Source organism: Nelumbo lutea, chromosome 1 (assembly GCF_056320005.1).
Source record: "Nelumbo lutea isolate HS-2025 chromosome 1, American lotus-T2T, whole genome shotgun sequence".
Lineage (NCBI taxonomy): Eukaryota > Viridiplantae > Streptophyta > Magnoliopsida > Proteales > Nelumbonaceae > Nelumbo > Nelumbo lutea.
Genome location: NC_142684.1, coordinates 181020769 through 181037080, shown reverse-complemented (window position 1 = coordinate 181037080; position 16312 = coordinate 181020769). Strand labels below are relative to the sequence as shown.

General features: G+C 34.1%; 1 pseudogene across 1 annotated transcript; it reads left to right on the top strand.

Moving 5' to 3' along the window:
- Window positions 1-4394: 4394 nt before the first annotated feature.
- LOC148879606 (uncharacterized) lies at window positions 4395-5902 on the top strand (annotated as a pseudogene). Its single transcript, XR_016105677.1, has 2 exons — window positions 4395-5217; window positions 5326-5902. The product of XR_016105677.1 is annotated as an uncharacterized LOC148879606 (transcript).
- Window positions 5903-16312: the final 10410 nt, after the last annotated feature.

The following is a 16312-nucleotide window of genomic DNA, read 5'->3' as shown; positions in this document are numbered from 1 at the left end:
GCCAGATTATGCCACATCAGTTCTCATCTCAACCCCAAGCTGAGCTGCGTTCTCAAAATCCTCCCCAACACAACATGCCCACTCTTTTCATTGATGGTTCTTTTCATTGTTGGGCAATCAACAGCTATAATGCCGAAGTTTGAACCCTTCTAAAAGGACTGAAAGAAGCACTAGCAAACAACATCACTCACCTTTTGGTATATTCGGACAATGAAGCATATCCCTTTTGTCATCATATTATATATCAATTGACACATGCATCACATAGGGATCCTGCTAGAAGAACTCATTTTTCAATGGTTGTTACTTTTTGTCCAATGAGACCTCAAATAAACAAAATTGGGCCTAAAAGAATTGATTGATGGGGTATTTTTCTAGCTTGACAGAGACGCTTGGGGTTCACTTGGGCCCAATTTCGTTTCTTTAGGCCCCATTGGGCTATATTATAAAAGTTTAATTCCTATTTGTTTTTTCTACTTTTTACAACACATCCTCGTATTCCACACGAGGCACACAACCATAGGTACCCATTTTGAGTGTACCAATGTGGGCAACATGTTCTAACAAAATAATAATAATAATAATAATAATAATAATAATAATAATATATATTATTATTATTATTATTATTATTATTACAATAAAAAATACTATTTTCCAATGTTCAATTATTCAATTTAATAGTTGGTTATTAATAACTATTATTTCATTAATATTTATTTTTTACAAATAATTACAATTAATCAATTAATTATCGAATGCTTAATTCATTAAATATTATTTAATTATCTGTAATTTGTTTCTCAATTCCACTATTTATTAATCATCTTATACTCATCTAATTAATTGTTAATTTGTTTATCGAATAGTTAAATAAACTTTCTCAAATTCAAGCATTTAAAAATCAAAACAACATTTTCTACATTTAGAAATAGTTAAATAAACTTTCTCACTTCATGTTAAAAACAAATTTTGTTCAAACCATTAATAGGAGAGAGGAAATAATTTCTAACAAGTGAATAATGTAGTTTGGTTCAATTTCATGAGAAGCATAGACCTTATAATAGAAATAGAGGAATTTTAGGAAATGCATTTGATTCAAAAAAAATGGTCAATATATTCTCACTATCACTTTTGGAGAAAATCAATCTATGTTGTTGGAAATACATGATATCAAAAGAGCTTTGATCATTTGACATTGTTTTACAAAATTCGAACATATATGAAATTTTTTTTTATAAAAATAATCGGTTGGTCTCGCATAAGAAATTTGAATATAATCCCACACGAAGATTGAAGTCTATTATCTAATGTTTTTCCATATTAGTGAATAGGCATTTCCAAAATATGTGGGACATATAACTACATCTCTTCCAGATCTGAACATGTATTAAAATTTTTATTAAAAGAAAAAAATTGGTGGACCCTTCATGGAGATGAAGACCTATTATCCAAAGTATGTCTTTATCTTTATTATCATGAATAGGTATTTTCAAAATATAGGACAGGTCCTGGTATTTCCGCCAAATTTTAACATATATGAGAAGTTTGAACATATTTTTGTGGCACTGAAACCAACATCTGAAATGAAATCTATACTATATTTTAAGATTTCAGGTTGAAAACTCTGGAGTTGTGCAATAACCAGATTTTCCATTTTGTCCTTTTTTTTTTGTTTTTTTTAGGATCAAGGGCGGAGCTGGGAATTTTTTGTGAGAGGATCAAAACCTAAAGTGGAGGGGGAAGGGGGAGAATATGTAAGTGGGGATTTTTGGGCCCTAAAGCTCAGTTTGGAAGGAATATAAATGCAAATATATAGAGTGCAAAACCCTATATTTTGTATTATTCTATATATATTTGCACTTTTAATATTTGCATTTGCACTCATTCCAAAGCTTAAAGGACCATCCCCCTGGTCCCCCGTGGCTCCACCATTTTTACAACCATACCCATATTGCTCAGAGGTACCTTTCGGGTCACCCGTGTGGAGTACAATTTGAACCGAATTGATCTGATTAGTTTTTTTTAAGTCTAAACCGAAATTGAATCAATTTCGATGTTTCATTTTTTATGTACTCAAAATTAAAAAAGAAAAAAGAAAGAAAAATAAAAAATAAAAGAAATACCTGAACAAATACAACAGAGGGGTGAGGCAAAGTGGTGGTCGATGATTTGCTGGTGCCGGACTGGTTGGTGGTTATTGTCGCCTAAAGTGAGAGCATGAGAGGTGGCAGAGCTGCGGAGATGAGAGATGAGAGATAGAGAGAGAGATGGTCAAAGAGAGAGACAAAGCTTGAGAGGTGGCATGGCAGTCCTAGCAGAGCCGAGGTAGTGACTGACATCTTGGTTGTTGTAGCTGAGGCTGGCTAAGGCTAATAGCTTTGGCTTGGTGCTTGCCAATGAGGCAACAACCGGTGTTGCTGCTTGGTTGTTGGCATGCGAAGACAAAGATGATAGGCAAGAGAGAGACAAAGAGACATGAAGCAAGGGGAAAATTGGCCATTGGGGGAGAAGTTGTCGGTCGGAGGACAACCAACGCCAGAGGAAAGCAAGGGAAAGTTCGGTTAACCATTGGGGATTGGGGAAAACGGAGAGACAAGAGAGACTAAGAAAGTAAGAGAGGGTATTAGCCTATTAGGTTTAGATTTCAAAGAAGGGGAAAGGGGGAAAAGGCAGACGGTCGGTTCAATTAACCGCTGGTTTTTTAAAAGGTTAACTGAAACAACATCAGAACTTTCGGTTTTTTAAGAATATCAAACCAAATGTGTGTGTGTGTGTGTGTGTGTGTATATATATGTATGTATATATGCTGGTCCATTCAATTAACCACTAATTTTTTATATTTTTTATTATATATGATATAATATTTTTATATTTATTATATATAATACTATGCAAATTGAAAAAAAAAACCATGGTTAACCAAACCGATTGATTGACCGGTTAATTGATTGGCTTCGGTTTTCATAATATATTATATTATAATAAACATAAAATATTATATATCATATATAATAAATAGTATATTATATATTATATATAATAAATATAATAAATAATATATTATATGCAATATATAAAATATACTATTTATTATATATGATATAACATTTTATATTTATTATATATAATACTATAAAAATTAAAAAAACCGGTGATTAACCAAACCGATTGACCAGTTAATTGATCAACTTCAATTTGATTTCAGTTACTGATTTTTAAAAAACTGATGCAATTGGTTCGGTTTGAAAAAAAGGCCTACGGTTTAATTAATCGAACCATGAGCACCCCTAATTACATGCTTACTTATCAACACATGGAAGATATCAGGTTCTCACAGACCCAACTGATCTATTGGCATTTTTTTATGGTGAGTACAGACACTTAACTGTAGTCCTAAAACCACATTATTTTGCATGGTTTTTAAAATTGACCCGGTGACCGAACCGGTCAGGGGTCCCGTTACTGGTTCGAATGGTTCGACCGTTCAATCTGAACAACTGGCCCGTTCTGACAAAAAAAAATTGAAAATTGGCCAAAACTATTCGAACGGTTCAAATGGTTAATTAGTCGATTCAGCAGTTTGCTAACCAAAATCAATGATTTTGGGGAAAAAAGCGATTTTAGGGAAAAATGGAACCGATGACCGGTTCCCAATTTTTCTGATCCAACCATCCGATCCAGTCCAGTTTTGAAAACCATGTTATTTTAGCTTTTTTGTACTTGCTTGGGAATGCCTAACTTGAGCTCAAACTAGATCAAGAAGTGGTGGTTTATTTTGGTTCCTTTCTGTTAAAATTTGTAGTATAAATAGAGGTATTGATGTCCATAATCACTGCACACCAATAGGTTAGACAGTGAGTTGTTCATTCACAAAATGCCACTTTGTTGTAGTAGTTAAATTATATGCTTTAGGTGGCATTCAGTAGCATTAAACTGGCCTTTGAACCCTAATGGGCTGTTCTCCGATGTGAATAATTTTTCTTGTTATGAATTCCAAGAAAGAAAACGAAGCCAACTGGTTTAAAAACAAGTTTGTTCTAAACCCAGAAAAAAAAAAAAAAGAAAAAAAAACATGTCCCTTGTTATTATTATGTGTGTATTTTTTTTTTTAATCCAGAACTGAAACTAGAAAGTAAAAACATGTCCTTGAATTCCTAATTTAACGAACATGTATTCGTTTGGTTATTTAATATCATATCCCATAAATCATTTTCCTAATGTACAATTTAAAAAATAAATGAAAACAAAATCATTACACCCCCTAAAATCTTTTTGAGATGTTAGGTGGTTGTTTGAAAATTCCTCTTAAATTCACAAATGTTTGACTCACCTCGAAATAAATTCAGCACTAAACTAAATTAAGAGATTAATTGGACAATATTGTCTTCCAACAAGGAAATTCTCAATAGGTATCCTGATCGAGTTTCAATTTATTACACAAACTTTAAAATGCGATAATTTAATACCAGAATTTTCATTTGTTACAATTTATTACCTTGCGTTAATTACTTAAGTTACAAGACAAAAATACCTAATTACCATAAACTATTTCGAATAATGCATAGATTCCCGATCAAAATTAAGAAAGCTATAATTTCTCTGCAAGTGGCAGTTACTTGAGATTCCGAAAACCAGCTCGTCATGCCGGTGATGTCAAGCGAATGCGTCACTCGAAAAGTTGAAATCGGAGAACTCAGTGCCGTTGCCGAAGAAGACGACTTGTTGTCGTCGCTGGAACATTGTTGCGTCCCCTATTTTACTCCGTCGTTGCTGGAGAAGACTTGTTGCCGGCGCCGGAAGAGACAAATAGGGTACTTTTTTTGCTATTGTTTTCTATCATCTTCTTTCTCCTGCCCACGGAGGCCGAAGTTGGAACGTCGGAACGCCGTGAAGAACATCGACTACGATGTCTTCTCCCCTTCGTCTTCGTCACCACCTAGTCATCTCTCCCCTTCTCTCCGCTGCTACTCGCTCCCTCAAAATCTTTTCTATCACCAACAAGACTAGCTTCCAAATCGAAGGCACCGATGAGCTCAACCAAATTTGCCCTAAGAGAATCCCAGATGAAAGAAAATATTTGCGTTTTCCGGAGGCCGATAACCGGAGGTTGCCGAATGTGCTTGCAGCAAGAATTTTCGGACCATCTTCGCAAGGCCGGTTACGACTGTGCCATATGCAAGTCCAAGTGGAGGAGCTCTCCAGACATCCCATCAGGTATGCACGATTCCAACTTCCGTCTCAAAAATTATGGAGCTTGATGATTTTAAGCAGAGTTTGATCAATTGAAGAACTGTGGTTCACTCTATTTCCACCTGGTTGCAGGAGAACACACCTACTTGGATGTGCTGGAGAAAAGTCCTAAGAAGGGGGAGGTGAGAGTGGTAATTGAATTGAATTTCCGGGCTGAGTTCGAGGTGGCAAGAGCAAAGGATGAATACAACTGGTTAATCAACCGGCTTCCCGAAGTTTTCGTTGGAAAGGCTGAAAGGCTAAGAACCCTAATCAAGATCTTGTGTTCTGCTGTTAAGGAAAGGAATGCATGAAAGAAAACAAGATGCACATGACCCCTTGGAGGAAGTACAAGTGCATGCAAGCCAAGTGGTTCGGGCCGAACGAACGAACCACGCCGGCTCCATTGTTTCCGGTGAGATCTTCTGACCGGACGGCAAAGCCAAGAGTGTCGATGCTAAGGTTCGACTTGCTAGAGAATTTGCCAAACCTACATTGTACAGCGGTTGAAGTTGTGTGATTCAGAGATCAAAACTCAGTTGTGTTTCCTTTCTTACTTGTATCACTTTGAAGCTTACAGTATATTCTCCTCTGTAAATTTCGGAGGGAATAAAAATACAAAAATGTATAGAAGGATAAATGAATTAATCACAGAAACAAGTTTTGTTTATTTGTCGCCTTTTTTTTTCTTTGTTGTAATACTTGAGTTTTGTTGTTCGAGATTGGTGTTATAATCAAATGCAGATGATTTCGGAGGAAAGAGACCTGTGACATCTGTTTACTTCGAAACATTTAATGGTGGTTTTGATCTTTTAGCATATTCTTCTAGTTAAACGTTGTAAATTTATCAGTTGCAGCATTGAAGCTGCGGGAATTTTCAGAACTTGGCCAGTTTATTAACTTGTGTTAAAATTTTAAGATGATTACTAATGAGGGCGGATTTGTCCCTGCAATGATATTGTAAGACATGGTAAATGAGAATAATTAGGTGACACCCGGAATCACTTAGGCAACAATTTGATTTAGCCAAGTTGATGGTGTCTCACCTGGCGACCTGGTCCAGGCACGAACTGGCGGCCTAGCCCAGGCACGAACTAGCGACCTGGCCCAGGTGCCAACCTAGCGACCTGTGAGACGTGCTCGTCGATAAATTCGGCATGCATATCCTAACACTCATACGATCCTTGGAAGCTGGCCCACGTGCCGAATGATCCAAAGGGTGGTCAACGTGCATGACGGTTGCCTCAAGGAATCTCGAACCACTTAGACGACTTCTTGGAAATCTCAGATGTGGTGGGTGAAACCCACACCAAACAATGCCTATATAAATGCACCAACCCCAATGGCATAGGGGGGGTAAATAAGCATATTCTTGCTCTCATACTTTGTGATTTTTAGCTCGCAGTCTACCATGAGAGTACTGACTTAAGCATCGGAACAACCTCGTCGGTTAGCCACCTTGGGTCCTCTGACATTGATTCCTCGCATGTCTCTAAAGAACTACGAAGCTCAACAATCAATCCAGCTCGCCACCAGGCAGCTCGACCCTCTGGTTAGCTCGACAACTAATAGGCAGCTCGGCCCTCTAGTAAGCTCGGCAACTAATAGGCAGCTCGGCACTCTGGTTAGCTCGGCAACTAATAGGCAGCTCGGCCCTCTAGTAAGCTCGACAACTAATAGGCAGCTCGGCACTCTGGTTAGCTCGGCAACTAATAGGCAACTCGGCCCTCTGGTCAGCTCATCACCTAACCTGCCTAGCTCGACCCAGTCACCTCGTCACCTAACCTGCCTAGCTCGGCCCAGTCAGTTCGGCATCTAACCTGCCCAGCTCGGCCTAGTTAACTCGGCACCTAATCTACCCCTAGCTCGGCCTGGTCATCTCGGCATCTAGGTCCTCATCCAGCAAAAGTTCACTTCGGCCCTTGAGTCATCGGCCACTTAGAAGCAAACCAAATGACGAGGTACTTAGCACAAAAAATTGATACATCACCAAAAATTGATTCATCAATCGGTGTCATTTGTGGGAAACGCTACAAAAAGCTAAATTCTCATCCTCCGAAAGGCTAAGTCCTCTTCTTCCAGAAAGCCAAGTTCTCACCTTTTAGAAACTAAAATCTCTCACTTTCTAGTTTCCATTTTTTATAAATTCAAAGACTATGAAGGAAGTTGATGGCCAATAGACTAAGCAGCTCTACCAACTTTATTTCAACTCAGATAAAGCCTCATCAGTCATCTTCGCGAGGTACCCTCTACAAAGATGAGCCCTTTGTGGCTTCCGTGGGAGTAGGCGGCCAACAGACTACATGGACGGCCCTATCGGTCGAGCCATCCAAGGCTCCCGTGCGAGTTGGTGACCTAAAGTCAGTAGTGTTGCGCCCATAGGTCGAGCTCCTAGTAGCTTCTTGTAGGAGTGGGTAACTGACGTCACTAACGAGGCTGATGCAGCGAAGCTGTAGCTCTAAGGTGTCGAGCTGGTAAAAGACCTTGGCACCACATAAGACCCAATCGCCTCTTCAGCATGGGCAAAATCAAAGATCAAGGTGAGTGGACTACGAGTCGCTCCCAGAACCTAAGGACTAAAGTGTCGAACTAGCAAAGACTTCGGCACCACATAAGACCCAGTCGCCTCTTCGGCATAAGCAAAATCAAGGGTAAGGAGAATGGACTGCAAGTCGTTCCCAGAGCCTAAGGGATTGAATCGATGCTTACGAGCTCACCGAAGTAGTCATTTCAGGCAAAAAGGAGCAATCTACTCCCTTCGCTGAGATACTTTCAACTCGGGAGTGGGGGGGGGGCAAATGATGAGGGCGGATTTAGCCCTCCAATGATATTGTGACACATGGCACTTCGGAACAACAAGGTGACACCCGGAACCACTTAAGCAACAACTTGCCTTAGCCAAGTTGATGGTGTCCCACCTGGCGGCCTGGCCCAGGCGCCGACTTGGCGGCCTTGCTCAGGTGCGAATTGGCGGCTTGGCACGAGTGCCGACCTGCCGACCTGGTGGCCTGGCACGAGCACGAACTGGCGGCCTGGCACAGGTGCTGACTTGGCAACCTGCGAGACGTGCTCGCCGACAAATTCCACATGCATATCATAACACTCCTACGATCCTTGGAAGTTGGCCCATGTGCCGAATGATCCGAAGGGTGGTCAACGTGCATGGCGGTTGCCTCAGGGAATTTCAAACCACTTAGACGGCTTCTCGAAAATCTCGGATGCGGTGCGTGAAGCCCACGCCAAACAGTGCCTATACAAAGGCACCGACCCCAATGGCATAGGGGGCAAATAAGCATATTATAGCTTTCATACTTTGTGATTTTTAGCTCGCAGTCTACTATGAGAGTACTGACTTAAGCATCAGAGCGACCTCGTCAGGTTAGCCACCCTGGGTCATCTGACATTGATTCCTTGCAGGTCTCTAAAGAACTACGAAGCTCAACAATCAATCCAGCTCGCCACCAGGTAGCTCGGCACTCTGGTCAGCTCAGCAATTAATAGGCAACTCGACCCTCTAGTCAGCTCGGCACTCTGGTCAGCTCAGCAATTAATAGGCAATTTGGCCCTCTGGTCAGCTTAGCACCTAATAGGCAGCTCGGCACTCTGGTAAGCTCATCACCTAACCTGCCTAGCTCGACCCAGTCAGTTCGGCACCTAACCTGCCCAGCTCGGCACCTAATCTGCCCCCAGCTTGGCCTGGTCAGCTCAGCACCCAAGTCCTCATCCAGCAAAAGTTCACTTCGGCCTCTGAGTCATCGACCACTTGGAAGCAGACCAAATGACGAGGTACTTAGCACAAAAAATTGATTAATCAATTACAGATGAAGATGCGAAGATCAAGGGTTTCCTTCGGTTTGGTAGTTTGTCGACTTAGTTCTTAGATAAGTTTAGAGTTAGTGATGGAGCTGCGGAGCGACCGACAGGGGATTGTTCTACACCCCCTTCTCTGTTCAGTGAAGAGTAAGGGGAATAGGGTAAAAAGAAAGGAGAAGGGTAAAATGGTCCGAATATTATCACTAAGGTTATTTTTGGTATTGTGAAATTATTTAAATCGCACCTGATCTCACATTATGGTCTTAACTGATGGTGAGTTAACATCGGGTATTAAATCGTCGCAAAATGAAAGTTTGGGTACTAGATTGTTATGTTTTAAAGTTTGGTTACTAAATTGGCACTCGACCTAGAGTACAGGGTACTTATCGGTAATTTTCCCTAATTATTAAAAACACAAAAATAATTATAATAGATTTAATAATATTCATATTATTAATAGTTTTATACTTTTACAAAATTCTTATGCAATAAAAAAATCATAACATAATATTCAATTTAATAATAATCTAATATTTTTACAAAATTAATAATGAAATTATGTAATAGTAGTATAAACTTTAAAATATTTATTCAAAACACAAAAAATTAATTAAAACAGATTTAATAATATTCATATTATTAATGGTTTTATATTTTTACAAAATTCATCACGAGATTATGTACTAACAATATAAATTATGATTTTTTAGATTATTCAAATTAATTGTTATTCAAATAACAGAAATTTAACATTAAAAAATAAAATATTATTTAAATATTTCAATAACTTAATATCTTAAACTCAAATAATGAGTATTTTTAAATATTTTATATACTATTAAAATATTAATAACTAAATATTTTAAATAATGAAATATTTAATATAACTATATTTTAAATAGTTAAAGTAATGAAATTATGCAATAAATTAAAAATTTTAAAATAAAAAATCATAACATAATATTAAATTTAATAATAATTTAAAATTTTACAAAATTAGTAATGAAATTATGTAATAATAGAATAAATTATAATCTTATAGATTATTAAATTCAATTAATAATTATAATTATAAAATTTAAATAAGGATATATTTAAATAACTAAATAATATTTTCAATAACCAATTTCACTTATATCAATTAATAATTATAGAAAAATAATTTTCTAAAATAATATTCATTAATAATGATTTTAAAATCTTAATCTATATTTATTATATAATTAATATACTAAAATTAATATTTATTGTATTTTCAGAAATTATTTATAATTTTTTGATAAATATATTTTCAATAATTATGTATAAGTCTGTATTTGTTTTGTTATTTAACAAAAATTTTTAATAGTTATTGGATATTAAACTACTGTTATTTAACTTTTTAAATTAAATTTATTATACATATTGTATTTATTGTATTTTTGTTGTACTTTATTCATTGATATTTATTAGAGATTAAACTATTATTTGATATTACAATATTTATTGACTGGCTTAATATATTTTTTAGTATTTTTGTGATTATTGTAATTATTTTATTTTTATTATCAATATATTTTCAATTATTGTGAATTTTCGCTATAAATTTTTAATAATTATTGGATATTAAACTACTTTTATTTATTAGATATTAAAATATTAATTTAGATGAAATTAGGAGTGCTGATCACGGCCTGGTTTAGTTTGGTTGTAGGCTATTTGGCCAACCAAATTGACATGATCGAGTTGGGGAGTTGGTTACCCTAAATCTACTGACAATTAGTGAAAACCAACTAAATTGGGTTGTATTGGTTTGGGTTGATTTTCAGTTTGCTCAATTGGTTTAAAGATTATATTGAAAACTTAATTTTAAATTTTAAAAATTACATTAATATTATTAAAAATTAAATTTATAATATAAAATATTTGAGAATAAGAAATATGGGAATTTTCCCACTTTCTTGTATTAAAAAATTATATTTAAAATATAAAAATATCAATATATATCTATGATTGGGTCATTCGATTTTGGTCAATTTACAAATGGCTACAATGAAACTTATCCCAATTTCAACTGGAAATATTAGATACTGAGCAATTCAGGTCGAGTTGGTTGGGTTGGTTGGTTTCATCAGTTCGATGAACATGCTTAACTGAAATAGATTATTTTTATTTTTGTATTGTAAAAAGTTATTAAAAGTATTATAAAATATAAATAATTAATCATTTTTTAAAAAGTTAGAAATATAAAACAATTGTGTACTCTTATGTGTTTTATTGTTTAGCTTTCTTTAACAAATCTTGTGCAACGCACAAGTCCCCGCTAGTTGTAATATGTAAGTATGGATTTGGGATTTTTTATGATTTAATTTTGGGAAATTGTCTAAAACTCACCATGAGTTTTTAACATTTCTCTTAAACTCACCACAACTTTTCAAAATGTCTAAAACTCATCATGCCACTAACTTGACGTTAAAGAGACTAACAAGTGTTAATATATTACCATTTTAATATTTAGACATGAAAAAAAGGAAAAAAGTTCAAAAAATATTTTCAAATATAAAATACATAAAAATATAGAAATTATAAAAAATTATAAAAACTATAGAAATTACAAACAAAATAAAAAATTATTTTCAAATTATAGAAACTATAGAAATTGAAAAAAAAATAAAAATAAATAAATATTGTAGAAAAACACAAAAAATTATAGAAAAATGCAAAAATTACAAATAAATAAAAAAATATAGGAAAATTTATAGAAATGTAGAAAATAGACAATGTAAAAAAAACATTATAAAAAAATATTGAAAATTATAACAAAACACAAAAAAATGGAAAAAACAAGAAAATTGAAAACTAAAAGGACCATTCTTCCTCTAACTCATCATTCAAGGGTAATTTGGTCATGAAAATTGTTATTTATGCTGACATAGACACCTCTATTAAGAAGCAGTGCACTAACAGAAGGTGAGTTTTGGAAAATAAAAACTTCTTGACATTGAGTTTTAGACATTTTGAAAAAGTTGTGGTGAGTTTAAGGGAAAGGTTGAAAACTCGTGGTGAGTTTTAGACAACTTTCCTTTAATTTAAAAATAATTAACCACATGTGTGAGAACTGAGAGGAGGAGTATGTCTATATAAGCATCGTAGTGAGACTTTGAGAGGATCAATCACCTCCCCTCTTTCCATGTAGCCATTTACAAACAATTGGTGTATAGTAGTCATTTACAAACATCCACTTATATAGAAGCAGGTGTACATATATAGAATGACATCAAATATCCTCCGCTTAAGTTTTAAGGATTTTTTTAAAGTATTCCATCAGCCTCTGGCTTTCAAGTATCCATTTACAAATAATTGGTGTGTCGTGCAAGAAGACAGGAACATGTTACTTAAGGCTTAGTTTGGAAAGAGTACAAATACAAATACATACAAAATACAAGGATTTGTAGTACAATTTCCAAACTGAGCCTAAAAAAAATAAAAATAATTGTACTCTCCCAAGCATGAAAAATAAAGAGAGAAATCTTCCAAACCAGCATTGGCACCTGATTTTATGGTAGGAAATGATAAGAACAAGGACTTTCTTAATACACTAAGTTTGATTAACAATATAATATTTGTTCAGTTCTAAAAACGCAAAGAAAATATAGAGTATAATAACTAAATACAACAAGAGAGATCAGGGAGAAGTTATCTTACAATAATTACATCCTGCTTCGCTGCACTATTGTTCTTTGGCACTCTTGGAAATGGTGGTGTAGGAAGCTCTACAAGAGTTGGGAGTTCTCTCTGATGGATGTGATTTTATCTTCTAATGGCCAAATTTCAGAGTTATTCTCTATTTTGTCTTTCTGATTGGAAGCCTCCTCTGTCGGTTTTTTTTTTTTTTAAATCTTACAATAAGAGAGATAAGCAATGACTAAAGTATCGGTACCGGGTACCGCATCAAACAACTCAGATATAGATATGGATATGCTTTGGACTCCATTATATAAAGGCCTCCCTCCAGGGGCCCAAGCTACACACGCAATTACTGTTTACTAGCTCTTTTGCTCTTTAATTACTCTTAGCTCACACATACTGACTTAAGCATCGGAGCAACCTCGTCGGGTAAGCACCCCTGGGTTCTCTAATTCTTTCTGTGCAGATCCTCTACGTCCGCCGTTTACTGGAAGCCAAATCACCTTCAGCTAGGAGTAGCCAGATTGCGCAGCATCAGAAATGCATGGATACGGACGAAAAATATGAAAATGCATGGATACGCTAAGAAAATACATATAAATTCCATAAATATAATAATATCATCAAATTTAATATCAAAATAATCAAAATAGTATATAAATACATAGGAAATGTATATTTTAGTGATATATATGAAGAAATATATTATAATTAATACATCAGGATGCATAGATATCATATAATTTTATTCACAATGCATCAATCAAAAGTCCAAGGCACTAAACATATGCACCTATTATTTTTATTTTTTAATTTTTTAACATTAACAAAAAATCAACTAAATATTAAACTCTCAAATACAATTAAAATATTAATTAATAATTTATAAAAATCTAATCTTAACTTAAAGTATATCAAAATTGTTAAAATTTATAATATATATCATATAAAAATTCATAATTTTTAATTATTAAAACAATCATTCCTTTATTAATATTTTATTTACATTATTTTTCTAATATGAAAAATAATTTTTTGAAATAAATGTAGATTAATGGATTTGATAAATTCAAATTAATGTTATAGTCTTAAATATTTTATAAATGATATTTTTCTTTTTTATAAATAATAAATATGTTGTTATTATTTATTAATATAAATTAAAATATTAATTAATAATTTGTAAAAATATATAATAATTTTAATATTCATATCATTTGCAAATTTATAAATTTTAAGTATTAAAATAGTTGTCTTATTCTTAATATTTTATCTGTATAATTTTCTTTATATTAAAATTCATCTTTTTATATAAACATGGATTTGATAGATTATTTATTGTATTAGTATATAAAATAGTCTTTTTTTGGGTAATAGAGATTGAAAAATTCGCATATAGAGACGAAAGTTAATAAAATCTATTTTATTTTATTTGTTATTTACAAGGACAAATGTGGATTAGTGGCTTAGAATTGCATTTAAGCTGTAGGTTTTGGACACGCTCTCGTGATCCGAGTTTGAATCACCACGCCTGCAACTTTTTATAGAGAAACACTGAGTATAAAAAAACATGGATATCTTCGTTAAGGAGAACCGAAATCTCATTAGCTATAGCCAAGTATAACCCAAACCTGAATCAAACCGAGAATCCAGGCCTGATGCAAGCTTAGGCCCATGTCGGGCCTAAACACAAAATCCCAAATCAGGCCCTGAAAATTTACGGGATGATGGAGGGAGAGAGAGAAAGAAAGAAAAGGAATTAGATATTCAGAGGTAAGAGGACAATGAACCTTAAAAGTCACAGGCGGCCAAAAACATGAGCAACACATCAAAAGTCAGCCTCATTTTCAAATACCTTACGACATCCGCTGCTTGTCATTGTTAGGACTCATGATTTTACTCTAACCAGCATTTTATTGCTCATAAAACAAAACAAATTGAAGTATTTTTCTTAGAAATGGCAAAATATCATTTTTCCAATCTTCTTGCTGTTTGGTTTAACTTGGAAAATAGGCCTAATAGTTGAGAACAATATGGGTGTATTAAATATTAATCACATTTGGAATATGAGAGTCTCATCTCTTCAGACTCTAATTTAGCTTGCGAGAAATTAGAAGGAATACTCGATTTTTAGAAATATACACCGGATCAGACCAGATGGTCGGACCGGAAAAATTGGGAATCGATTAGGTGATTGGTTTTATTTTAGCTTAGAACCTTCGTTAGAACGGGCGATCTATATGGTTCGAATGATCGGATTATTCGACCCGATAGCAGGACCCCTGACCAATTTATTGTCCAATTCAGTTTTAAAACCTTGATACAATCCAATATATTAAAAATATCAACTTTTAAAAGATTATTCTATTTCTTTTACTTTTAACCATTGATTTGGTGGCATTTGTATTGTTAATAATTGCCATCTTGAATAAAAAAATAATTAATTTATACTGAAATTTCCTAAGAAAAAATAATATGTTAAAAGTTGAAAAAGGCAAAAGATTCAAGGACAAAGCAAAAAGAATATGAATAAAAATAATAAGAAATGATTTAAGCGCATGTGATCCAACATGGAAATGGCACGGGACAGAAAGCGACAACCCCATGTAATTTTGGACTAAGGTTAAGTTTAGATGATGATGAAAAAGAATTAATCTACGTCCAATTGACATATTTTAAACAGTACTTACAAAAATAATTGATTTCAAATAGCAGTTGAGCCAAACAAGCCATGAAAAAATAATTATACATTTCTTTAATCAAGCCCGATATGTTGTTTTGTCCCGAATCTAGGCCTGTTTGTTTCGCTTCACCTCTAAGCAAGCCTGAGGCTTGATCAGTTGTCGTCAATGACAAATTGTTTTTCTTTTTTTCTTTTTCTTTTTTTAACTTGGTTATTTGTTAATAATTACTCAACTCAATCTTTATGACCTTTTGCTGGTGCATATGGCTCAAATGAAATGTAAAGGTTTTTGAAGGCAACTTGGCTAATCCTTCAATGCCAGGTTTTTGAATGGCAGTTGATTCAGACGGTTGGACCGTTTGGATCGGGAACCATTTAGGCAATTGGTTTTATTTTATTTAAAATCCGATTTTGATAAAAAAACTATTGAAAAAGTTAATAAATTGTTGATCTTCAAACTGTTGATTCGTTCAACGTTTTTGTCCGTTTTTTATTTTTAATTATTCTTTATTTTTTAATTTATTTATCAAAACGGGCCATCCATTCAAACTCAATGATCAAACCGTTGACCTAAAAACTAATGATCAGAACAGTTCCATTTCTAGATCATTTTTTAAAACGTTGCTTCAATGTATTTTAAATCATGCTCTCAAACTTCTTCAGGACACGAACCAGCTGACCGGGAAGAGGGAGTGGAATCTGGATTCTCAGCTCTCTTGGGTTTGGTTGGCAGCCTCTATCTTTTTTGAACCGATTATTTAATCCAGACAAAACATACATCCCATCCCAATTGATTCAATTATATTATTTATATAAATAATAATTTAAAATTATTTTTTGATAATATAACCTTAATAAGATTGACGGATAAATTGTAATTAATTTATTTATATAAAAATTATAAGAAAACTAGAAAAC